At 40.8% G+C, this 11,570-nt stretch overlaps 1 long non-coding RNA gene across 1 annotated transcript; it reads left to right on the forward strand.

The window, feature by feature from the left end:
• The first annotated feature begins 838 nt into the window (after window positions 1-838).
• LOC146767806 (uncharacterized) lies at window positions 839-10,186 on the forward strand. The gene is made up of 2 exons (XR_014953593.1): window positions 839-2,310; window positions 4,153-10,186. It is a non-coding gene; the product is annotated as an uncharacterized LOC146767806 (long non-coding RNA).
• Window positions 10,187-11,570: the final 1,384 nt, after the last annotated feature.

Consider the following 11,570-nt stretch of genomic DNA (forward strand, 5'->3'; position numbering starts at 1 on the left):
GGACTAAGGGATGGCTTCTCCCCTCAGATAACATGCCAGGTTTTGAAGACTTAAGATGAAACACACTGCTCCTGAACAGAAAAAGCTAGTTTACCCATCTGCCTTGACAACATAATACACCTTAAGTGGGCTTTGCAAAATCAGATACTTTCTGCTGGTTGCGTTCCAGCAGAGCACTGCAAGGATAAAGAGTTCAAATGAAACCCTTTTCAGAGGGAGAGTTCAGTGCCTTCTGCTAACCTCGGTTTCTTTGATGCAGTTAAGTGATATAGTGATTAAAGCCCCTTGCAATATTTTAAGATTAAAAAAGTTCAAATAACAGTTTTCTCTCTTTTACCATTCTTCTTCTCCAACCCCCATGCTCAGGAGAACTCATACTTGACAAAAACTCACTGTTTCTGCTGGCTTGTAAGAAAGCTGTCATGAGGCCCTATTTAAGGTGGAGCTGTCAGGGTCTGTGTGAGTGTCATCAGTGGCCACAGACCAAATGGCCACAACCTGCTCTACAAGTGCACTAAAGACCACCAACTTAGCATTCTTCTGCTTGTAAGGAAAAAGACTCCCTCAGTGACTTCTTACAATGGAGTCAAAATTTTCCATAGATTGTTTTTAAACTAGATCTGGCCCCAGGAAAGAATTATCAAATCATCAGGAGTGAAGAAACCACCTGGAGGATGAACTGGATTGCAGCTGTAGTGAGCATGGAGTCCCTGGCAGCATCCTGCTTCCAGCAGAATATTGCTGCTGCAGTGTCTGCAAAGGCCCTGAGGATGTTCTCCCTCTGCAATACACACACATAAACATGTGCCTACAGCCAGAAAAAGGGGGGCAAGCTCTGTCAGACCATCAGAAACAAGAGTCTGGAGGTCAGTGTCTTGTGCACTTGTGCATCTTGGGCAAAGTCATGCAGAACTGGCTGCTCTGGGGGCCATGTGGGTGAGGTCAGCAGACAGCACATCCCAAGGGAAGCACATCCACCAGCCTGCTACCTGGGCTGGACCAGGTCTCATTGGCTGCCTGTCAATAACTGGGATGTAGGGTGCTCTGGTACTTCTATCAAATAGAATATCATCCAGGAAATTTTACATTACACTGAAGCACAAACCAAGGTGCAGTATAAGGAGATGATCTGGAGACTGGGTAGAAAATCCCATGACTGAAAAAACCTGATATAAAAACTATAGTGGGTTATCTCTGCAACTGAGTTCTGTGTGCATGAGGTCCTGCCGTGCCCTTAGCCATCAGAGATGACTCTTTTCAGAAGCTATGTCAACTACTATTAAAAAAAAAAAAAATCAACATATTTTCACAGCAATCTTTGCACTTATGTGTGTGCATTTTTCAATAGAGATGCTATCTGTCCTTGGAAGGTTCCTGCTTTAAACACTGAGACTAGGACACAAGTGTTTTGGTTTTTCTGTGAGAGAAAATTATGATTTTGCAGCACGGGGCTCTTCCCGAGGAGCAGAATGCTGGTGAGGACTCCAAGTGCCCTGGCTCTGTGACACGGTGCACAAGCTGGTTTGTGACAGGACAGGGATAGCAGCCAGCTGTTCTCTGTGGGGGAGCAGGGAGCATCTGCTGTGCTCCTGGAACAGCCAAGACACAGGGAAAGAGCAGAGCCAGCCAGGGCCCCAGCTGGGGAGCCATCAGCACAGAGGGGAAAGCAAATGCCTCTCATCAGGCCCCAATTAGCACAAATGTGATTAGAGAGGCCACCTCCCCTGCAGGCTGCTGAATGCTCGGCCAAAGACTGCAGTGAGGGAGAGACAGTGGGAAGCGAGGGAGAATGATAAGAGGGGGAGAGCTGAGGGAGAAGGGAGTGGAAAAGATGGACAGCAGGCCTTGTGTGCTCTAAGATAAAATACCAACCACATTATGTAGGTAAATGCATTTCAGCCTCTCCCAGTGCAAAGCTTTAGTCCAATGACTTTGCCAGTGATCTAATGGTCCCTACCTCAAGCCATACACAGTTCCCCTGAGCAACTCAGCTGTGTCTTGCTGGCACAGAAAGCAAATCCTTGCTGTGCTGTAGTAGAGAACACAGCCCCAACCATTCCCATGTGCTTTGCTATTCTTTCTCATGTTGAGCCACAAAGAGCTCCGTGCTGTGGGACCAGGTTTCAAACCTGTGCAGTGTACACTAGGGTTGTTGGTTAAACCACCAGCATGAAGCAGGACAAATATTGTTCATATAAATGGCACTCTAGTTTCCAACAGAAGGAAAATTCATAATAACATGGAAGAAAATGCATTCTTCACTGAAGAGGTCAGTGCTGGCTTTGGAGGATGGTGAGCCCTGTTAGGAAGGTGAGTGAGGGGCAGATGTAGACCACAGCCTTCATGAGGTGCCTTCCAAGGCATGAGCTGTAATAGTGCTGTATTTATACTCACCAGCTAAAAACACAAGACCCTCACTAGGTAACAGCTCTGCTTGCAGAAGGATTTGGAAGTGCCACAATTTAAAATTATGTGTAAAAATCTTTGGGAGTTCATTAAAAACATTGCCTATTATCTCTATTTGTTTTCTAGAGGAGGAAAGACTTTGTGCTCTTTTTTTCCCTTGCCCTCTAGAGCAGTATGGAGTTGGAAGTTTATTTTGCCAGCTGATATCCTCGCTAATCATCCTTTTTTGATCTCTGAAATCCTATAAAACATAGTAAGGCAATTTTGTGACCAATGCATAATGTCAGCCTTTCCAAAGAATTGTATAGAAGCATAAAAGGCAAAGCTCTGATATTGAAGCTCAGAGATGCAACCTCACACTGATGTTGTATTCATTTACATATTCAGTGTTAGGAATGCCTAGACATTATTAACAAAACATAAACCTCTCAAATAAGACAACAGCAAACTAAAGTGTGCATATTTTGTTTACAGTACTTTTAATCTTCTAAAAAGGATAATAAATATTAGATTATATTTTACCTATTCATTCACTTTAAATTATTTTAAAATAAAATATAATTTGTTAAGTAATAAGTTAAGCTCTTTATTTATCTCCTTTCAAAAGCCTTTGTTAAAGGTTCATTGAGTATTGACATCTTTGACTAACTTGACAGGATGCAAGCTATTTTTATTTCTTGAGTGATTGTACCTCTGAGCAAACAAACTTGCCTGATGCTTGGTGTCCTTATCTCTGACTGAAGCCAGTGGGAACTGGATCTGCTTATAGCTTCACTGATACATAGACAGCCTTCATTTTTGCATGGAAACCTACAAGAACACAATTATTTTTTACCATCTTAGCCTATCTCTTCACCTCTGCCATGCTCACATAATTTCAGTTGGCTGAAGCAGCAGTCTCACAAAGGAAGGACAGAAAAGCCAGGAATATTGTGGTCTGGCAGATGACTTTGGTTTCTCAACAAGTCTGTGCAAGTGTCAAGTGATTCACAGATGGTTCAGCAAATGTTGTCTCTGCTGAAATCAGATAAGGGTCAGTTCCAGGCGCCACATGAAACACATGAAGCCAGAGCCAGTGCTGGGCTTGCAGGGGCTCTGGTGGATGCAGGGTCCTGCTCTTTCCCTGGAGTGCTGCCCCCCATTCCACAAAATATCTGCAAAGTCTGGTCTTTGCTCTTCCTGCCTCAGATGGGTTTAGCTTCGGACAAGAGATGTGCTAATCCAAGCACTGCTCCATCATCTCTCACCATGGGCCAGGGCTGGCTATGCCTGGTGCTGAGGGGCAGCACCTTGCAAGGGGCACCAGGAAGCCCAAGAGGAGACTCATATCTTGTGTGACCCTTTGTTCCAGTGCCTGGTTGCACACAGCTTCCACCTCCTGGGAAACAGACTGAAGATGCTTTTCTCTCCAGTGAAGTCTCATTTTCAGTGGGGATAAATAAGTACTTTAGACTTCAAGTAAATAGCATATCACATTTATTTGTATATCAGTTGATTTTAACATTGCTAGAATTCTTTTATTTTATGCTTAACAATGTTGTAGGCAATTTACAGAAAAGTTAAATACACAAAACAGAAAGCCAAAATCTATATATAAAAACTAAATTAATGGGTCATGTTAAGAATGGAAATTAAATAGGTGTTAAAAATATCATATGATCAACTATTAATGTTTTTGCCTTATTTGTCTCGTTTTGCCAAATCTTATTGGTCTTTATGTAATGCTTCCCCACAATATATTTTTAGGTCTAGACCATAACCTGCTCTGGTCTCACAGCTGAGCCTGCTTGGAGAAAGAGTTTGGACTAGAGACCTGGACTAGAAGACCTGGATTCAACATTAATTTCCCTCTGATCCTGTGATCTGTGCTGACTCTGCTTATTCCCCTCTGGAGCCATAGCATGCCCGTAGGCCATTCCTACACGGCCAAATCCCTCAGGACGTGCTCCTGGGCTGACCCAGTGCCTGCAGTGGAGGGATCCTGGCAGTGAAAGCAGACCACGCCTGGGTACCATGTGCCACCCACACTGCTCCCAGAGCCCATCTACACCCACCCCACACCCCTCTGCTCCAGACTCCTGTGTCATTCTGAAACGTAATGACCATCTGTGCGATTGGCTGAGGGCTCATTTTGTCCAAAAGATCTGAAAAGTCAGGTCTGTGCTTGTTCCACAGAACAACTATCTGTGCTGGAGACTGCATGTTGCACATCTGAGGCCGTGGGGTGAAGGAGGCTGAGGGCAGAAGGAACCAGACCTGGGGGAGCTGTCTCCATGTATCCCTTTGGAGCGGCTCTGGGCAGCACCTGGGGACTGCCTGTTCTGTAGAAGGGTGACTGGAGGCTCCAAAGCAAAGCCAGTGAGGAAACCAGTGCTCACCTTCCCTCCCTGACCCCTCACACTGATCAGGTCACAACCCACCCCTTAGTTTAGTTCATCACCTCACAGCTCAGGCTCTAGTAAAGCCCAAATGGCCCTGACATCTACTTCAGAAATCCAGGAAGCTTTTCCTCTTTTATATTTGTCTGTAAAAGTTGTCTTAGAAAGACTTCAACATATAGGTTAGTTCATACAGAGGGTGCAATAAATAAGATGTCAGTACAGCTGTACTTGTTAAAAAGGAAAATAACAAGAAATTTCTCCAGACCTTTTCTGCTCATTGAATCTGCTTTTTCAGCCAGAATTTAGCATTTTGCTAGCACCTGGTTTAAAGTTTGCAGGGCAGGGGTGGACCTGTTAATGGAAGAGATCTGGACTATTGATTCCTAGAAAAACCTTCAAATTAAAATAACTGTGTGATCCTGTCCAGAGCAGCTGCTGCATCAGCATGATAAGATCTTACTGAATCTGGAATTTTGTTTAATGTAGCTGTGCAACATAAACCTAATGAAGCTTGAATACTGGGGCTTATGTTTATTTGTTTTGTATAGCTTTGGAATTGATGTAATGATACAGAACAGCTAAGCTATTTTACTCTCTTTATCCAAGATGTTATTTAATCTTTGGAGTCAATCAGATTAGAACAAATCTGTTATGACTTTCAAGATAAATTCATGTACATCAAGGATTTGTAGTTAGGTCATCACAAGAATATTGTGAATGTTCTTCTGTTGTTATGTGGAGCTCAGGTCATGATGGGTGCATTTAGAAGGACTCTCTAATGCAAAGGGCAAGACAAGGCTCGATTTCACCATGTAAACAACTGTCAGAGAACCTACTTGCAACACAAATGTTGCCCAGCTTAGTTCAAACACAACTCTATAGTGTAACAGAAAATTACTTTCTCCCTAAATCAAAGCTGAAAATTATCCAATAGACTATCAGTCAAACTCACATTTAGGGTATGCATAAAACTGCTGCATGTCATGGTGAATATCTAGAGAAGGTCAAACAGAAAATTAATTAAATTTGTAGTGAGTATTCAGAATTGCATCTATGAGCTCAGATTTATTCTCTGATCCCAAGACTAAACTAGACATGATTGGACAACATCTACACTACTTGTTAGCCAAATAGGATAGTTGGAAATAGCCAATAGCCTGTGCTGATTCTCAAAACTGGGCTAAGGAGACATAGCCTATTTATCTCCTCTGTACATACAGACAGGGCAGGGTGCAGGTTCCCTTTTGGCTTGGAAGATATTTGCCTTTTATGTCTGAACTGTACAAGAGTCCTTTAGAAAGTGACAGATCAAACCACCACACTTTGAGAGGTGGTGACTGATGACTATTAAATGTAAATGTTTGTCCTTGGCAGGGCAACTGTCTTGATAAATTAGTTCATTTTCCCATCTAAACTCTGAAAGGAGCTCTTGCATCAGCAAACTGAAGGAGACCTGAAAATACTTAGAAAGGGGAAGCAAAAAAGCTGCATTAATACATACAAGCACATTTATCAGTTTTCCTCTATTTGCATATTTCTTGTGCCTAAACAGTAATAAACCAGTCACCCTTTGGAGTCCATAGACAGCCTGTATTCCAATAGTCTCCTTTAATTATCACATGTCCATCAAGAATGAACTGCAAACCCACATCCTTAGGGATCTGGGAAAGATTCTAAGCACTGAAAAATCATGGAAAACCACAAGGTATCTCAGCAATGAAGCACTGGCTCCTTCTGTGGAAAGGTAACATGCAGACTTCCTTTGCCAATGGCTCTGCTAGAGAGAGACCATGCAAGAGTTCTTCTGGCCCAAATTTATTACATAGGATGTACAGATAAAACACTGGTCAGTTCTCCATAGATTTCATAAGGACAGAGACTTGAATATGCAATCACTTGATAAGAAGGAATGAATGACTGCCATCTGTATCTTTACAGAGACTGCAAGAAATCCTTGGGAAAGACACATCATGATCTCATCCAATTTGGTATTAAAATCTCAGATAGAAGATGACAGACTTCACATGTTATACATATCCATGCATTCCAAGTTCTGATACTGTGGTCCTTTGGTGATATTTCCATGCTCTGGTGTTTGATAGATGGATTTCTTTAAACATTAGGAGCTGCATCCATCATAGTGTTGGACAAATTTATTCCATTATATTTAAAAAGAGCTCAAAGGAAAATGTGACAGGAAAAATCTGTCTTAATAGAAACATTTTGAGTTTAGTGTAAAATATTTCATACACTCTACAGAAAATGGATAAGACCAATAGGGAATGGGATTTCCAGCAGTCCATGTCTGAATGGGGCAATACCTGCATAAGCAGGTAGGACATTCAGAAGTCTGAAGACTTCTCTGGGTGTTGTTTGGTTCCTATGCATCACTGGGATTCTGAAATATGAACATTGTTTGATTTCTTTGTTCAAGTCTGTATCACTGAAAATGAGACTGGGAGAGCTTATAGAAGCATGTCAGCAAGTATGGTGGAAGAGAGCAAGTTTTCATATACCATTCTGTGATTTGAAGGCACATCTCCAGGGAACCCCTTAAATAACATTGAAGGTGAGAGTTTTTCAACCTTCCCTAATAAATCCTTCCACTTTGCAAGAATAACTAAAAATCCATTAAATTTCTAGGAGCATGCACACTAGATTATAGAATTAATATCTTCTATTACCTTCAAAAAAAATCTAATTAGAAAAAAATATTCTAATTAGAAGAAAAATATACATGTTTGTAGCAACAGAATCTGAGATGAATGAACTACAACAATAAGCTACAGAGCCACATTATAACTACTGTGTTGGGAAGCAAGAAATCCAGTTTTGAAAGTTGCTGCGAATCTGGGAGGGGAAGATTGTCTCTCACACTTGCCAGGCAAGTACCCCAGCTACCATGATATATAATTATATGTAACAGATAACAGGCAATTCTCTGTCAGAAGTTCAATAATCAGTGGCCTTTCATGTACTCCTAATCTGCCTGTGTGTGAACACACAATGGAATTCACAGAACACATGTGCACTCTCTCACCTGCTTTGGCTTACAGATAGACATGTACTGCCTTGGCACAGCAGCAGCAAAAGCTTTGCCCTGATTGTTTTAGGCATCTGCCAGGCAAGCAAAGAGATGACATACAGATGCTAGAAGTTCCCTAAACCATCAGGGGTGGCTTTAAACCTTTATGGGTTTTAGCGTTAGATGGACATGAAAGGGCTTTTCTATGATCAAAGCTAACTATACATGAGACTAGGCTAGCAGGACCTTTACAGAGGAAAACTGTGGATAAATATGCTGATGATTGCAGCAATGCTGCCTATAAAATTCATAAAGTATTTAAGAAGTGCCCTGACCCATCCCTGTGATGGGTGAAGCGACTGTGTATGAGTCTGGTTGGTTGGTTGGTAAAGGGTGCTGCAACCACTGAGATGCAGTTTTACAGCTGCGAGCTATGACTAGGCCCATGGGGAACACTGTGAGAACATTTATCCAACTCAGACACGACAGAAGCAACAGTTAGAACCTTTTTCTGTGTGCAAAGTTTATTTTAACACATGTACTACACATTCATCCATGAAGTATCTCAATTCAAAATTCAAGGAATCTCTTTCAGGATCAAACGAAATTGTACTGGGAGTTAAATTACTTATTTCCTTTACAGCATCATAGCTGTATTTTACTGTGAAAACTCTGGCTCTTCCACTCAGTTCCAAATTACTCAGTGAATTTGATTAGACAGTATGATAAACATCAGCTCTTTCATATCAAAATATTAAATCTCAATATTTTAATGCACAATTAAATATATTAGGCACAAAACCTGCATTGGACTTTTTTATTTTTTACATTTTAAGTATGTGAGAGGTATATGAAAAAAGGAATTAGGCTTAGATGTACTGCAGGGACAAGAAGGCATAAAAAGGGAAAGAAGCATGTTATGACTAGCACATTCCCTATTGTAACTGCCCGGTGTAATGCATATTGCATTTGTTCTCCTTTTCATCTATTGCTTTCACTGTGATATTCCACCACTTTTCTTCTGCTGTTTGTTCTAATGAGTCTCCCCATACGTTGCCATGAATCACTGTGGTGTAAGTTACACAGTCCTGTTGAGATCCATGATGGTTGTTCAACCTGGAAAGTGGTACACCTGGGGTGAATTTCCAAAAACATGAAGCCCAATAATGACAATTGTGAGCAAGCTGGATTGACTTTAGGAGGAAGATGTTTTCTGATTAAGATGCCAAGCTGTCTAATGATGTAAAAAACCCAAAATCACAATGGTGGAAAAGGATGTTAAGCAATCTGGCAGTGGTGGGAGAAGCTAAAATAAGACACAAGTGATGTGGGTCTGCTTCTGCCATACAGTGCTCAAGCCCTGAGTCTTAAAATTCTGCCTAAAGATGTACAGGCATGCCTATATGTTCTGTTGTGTGAATCTGAGGGAATCAGTACAGTCACTGATTTAATGTTGAAAGGCTTAAAATGTCCCTATTGGAGACAGCTGTTTGGACAGTGCTCATTTCTGTGTTGTGGCTGCTTTACATCCCCCCAGTGCAGCAAGCAGAACACTCAGTGGCACCACTCAGTGTCACAGTGGAAGTGAATCACCCCCGGATGTGGGCTGCAACACCTGCACTCAGCACTGAGAGCTGCTGAGGGCAGACCCCTCAGTCCTGGGACACAGTTGTTCTGGCAGTCTCCAAAATGGGAGCGTCCTATTTCTCTTAGGGCTTGAGCTCTCCTTTCTCTTCCCTCCTTGCCTTTACCTCCCTCTGCCACCACTTCGTTTCTGCCCTTTGACCACTATAAATCAGCGTGTCACTGACACTGGCAATGGGGTGGGAGCAGTGACAGCCATGACCTAAGCTTTGCACACACTGTACTGTTTGTTTGCAGTGCCATTGTACCAGTCCTGTTTCTGGCTTTCCTCTGGCTCAAACTCTAGATGTGCTCTGAAAACATCCCTTATTAATAAAAACTCAGTGAGAAGTGTTTTTTCTACCCAACATAAAATTCAACTGCTTTGTGTTTTGTGATAATTTTAAATGTCAGCTGTCTCAAAGGTGTTTTTTAGAACTCTCCTTCCGTGGGAAAGCTCTTTGTGTTGCTCAGGCTTAGTGTGTGAAGGACTTGCCTCTCTTGCCTTTGTCTAATGCACTGGTGCCAGAGGGAGACTGATGGCAGCTGACAGGCTGAGGGACAGTTGCTGCTGCACCCATTTTTATTTACTTTTCATTATCTGCAAGACTGTTCTGGGACAGGGCAAAGGTGGTTTGCTCAGGACTCTCATAATACACTCTTTCTCTCTGCTTTCCAGAAGGAAGAAATGCAATAGCTCCCTCTTCTTTAAATACTGTAAGAGTGTATCCATAAATTTAAGAGCTAATTCCAAGAAATATAAATGTATTTCAAATCAGAAAATTATATTTTAAATTAAAATGCATTGAAGTTTCAAAATGTGTGACCTAAATAGATTTAAAATATCACTTAACTGTGCAGCTGCTATATTGATGTACCTTAGTAAAGGGAGACAGAATTTTGTTGCTTGCAATGTTTTCTGACCCTGGGAAGACTCTTCTTCTCCTTGAATGTTGTTGTTATCACCCAGGATTCTCAGGGACAAGTATTTCACATGTCTGGAAAGTCAGCTGGAAATTGCTATTGCAAATTTTCATGAGAAATTTCTTGTGATATGCACTTCATGGAAAATCAAAACTAGCATCTACTTTTGTCAGTGAGATGAGGATGAAATTGCCTGAAAAATGAAAATATTCCATCAAAAGTCTTCCAGGTCTGCATTTAAAGCCACAGACATTTTAAGAGAAAGGAAAATATATAGATTGTTTTTAAATGTTTTAAACCTTTTTTTTTTTTTTTCATCAAACCCAGTGTTTTAAAATTGGTTTTGTATATCAACTCTAAACACAAAGCTATTGTCCACTGGGAAAAACTCTATAATATTGCAGGGTGTGAATGAACAGCTTTGATAAATAAATTACTTGTAGTTGTTTAATAAGACCCCTCTAATTGATACTTGTGTGTGTTCATTTTTCTTATTATTTCAAATGAATGCAAACAAATTATTTTTTTTTGCAAGTTCTTAAAGCTTCTACAAGACACTAGAATTTGGAACAAACAAAAAATAAAATGCACGGAGAAATGTGAATATGTGTTATTACATTATTTAGTGCTATCGAACTCCAAGGAAAATGCTGAAGGAAAAAAAGTAAGGCAGATTTGTCAATATGGGAATTAAACCTTAGTACGTCATTACTAAATGAATTATGTCTATCAGCTTATTGTTCAGATTAATTGTCAGAAGACATCAGCCTTCTCTAAATGCCCAGCATCCTGTGAAACATTTCAATACGTGATATTAACTACACTCTTACACATCTGTCTATGAATCACTATAACAGGAGAGTTCCCTAGTAATTAACTATGCTTAAACTTTTATTATTTTCTCTCAGTTTTGAAGAATATTGATTTTAGGTAAGTTGTTATGTGAACCAGCTCTACTTGTAAACCTGTAAAAGAAAAAAAAGTTATTTCTCAAAGAACTGCACCCATTCTACATATCAGCAAGAATTTCACCCTAGGTGATCTCAAGGTGTGTTATGAATTTCAGTCATGATTCAGGCAACCATAATATCTGGGATTCTTGCTGTGAACAGGCAGCTGTATGTGTAATAGGTCTTCTGGAGTTCAGACCTTCAGAAACAAAGATGATGTAAAATTCAGAAGAAAACCGGAAAACCAGTAGAACCATGTTG

This window comes from Lonchura striata, chromosome 3 (assembly GCF_050655825.1).
Source record: "Lonchura striata isolate lonStrDom1 chromosome 3, ASM5065582v1, whole genome shotgun sequence".
Taxonomy (NCBI): Eukaryota; Metazoa; Chordata; class Aves; order Passeriformes; family Estrildidae; genus Lonchura; species Lonchura striata.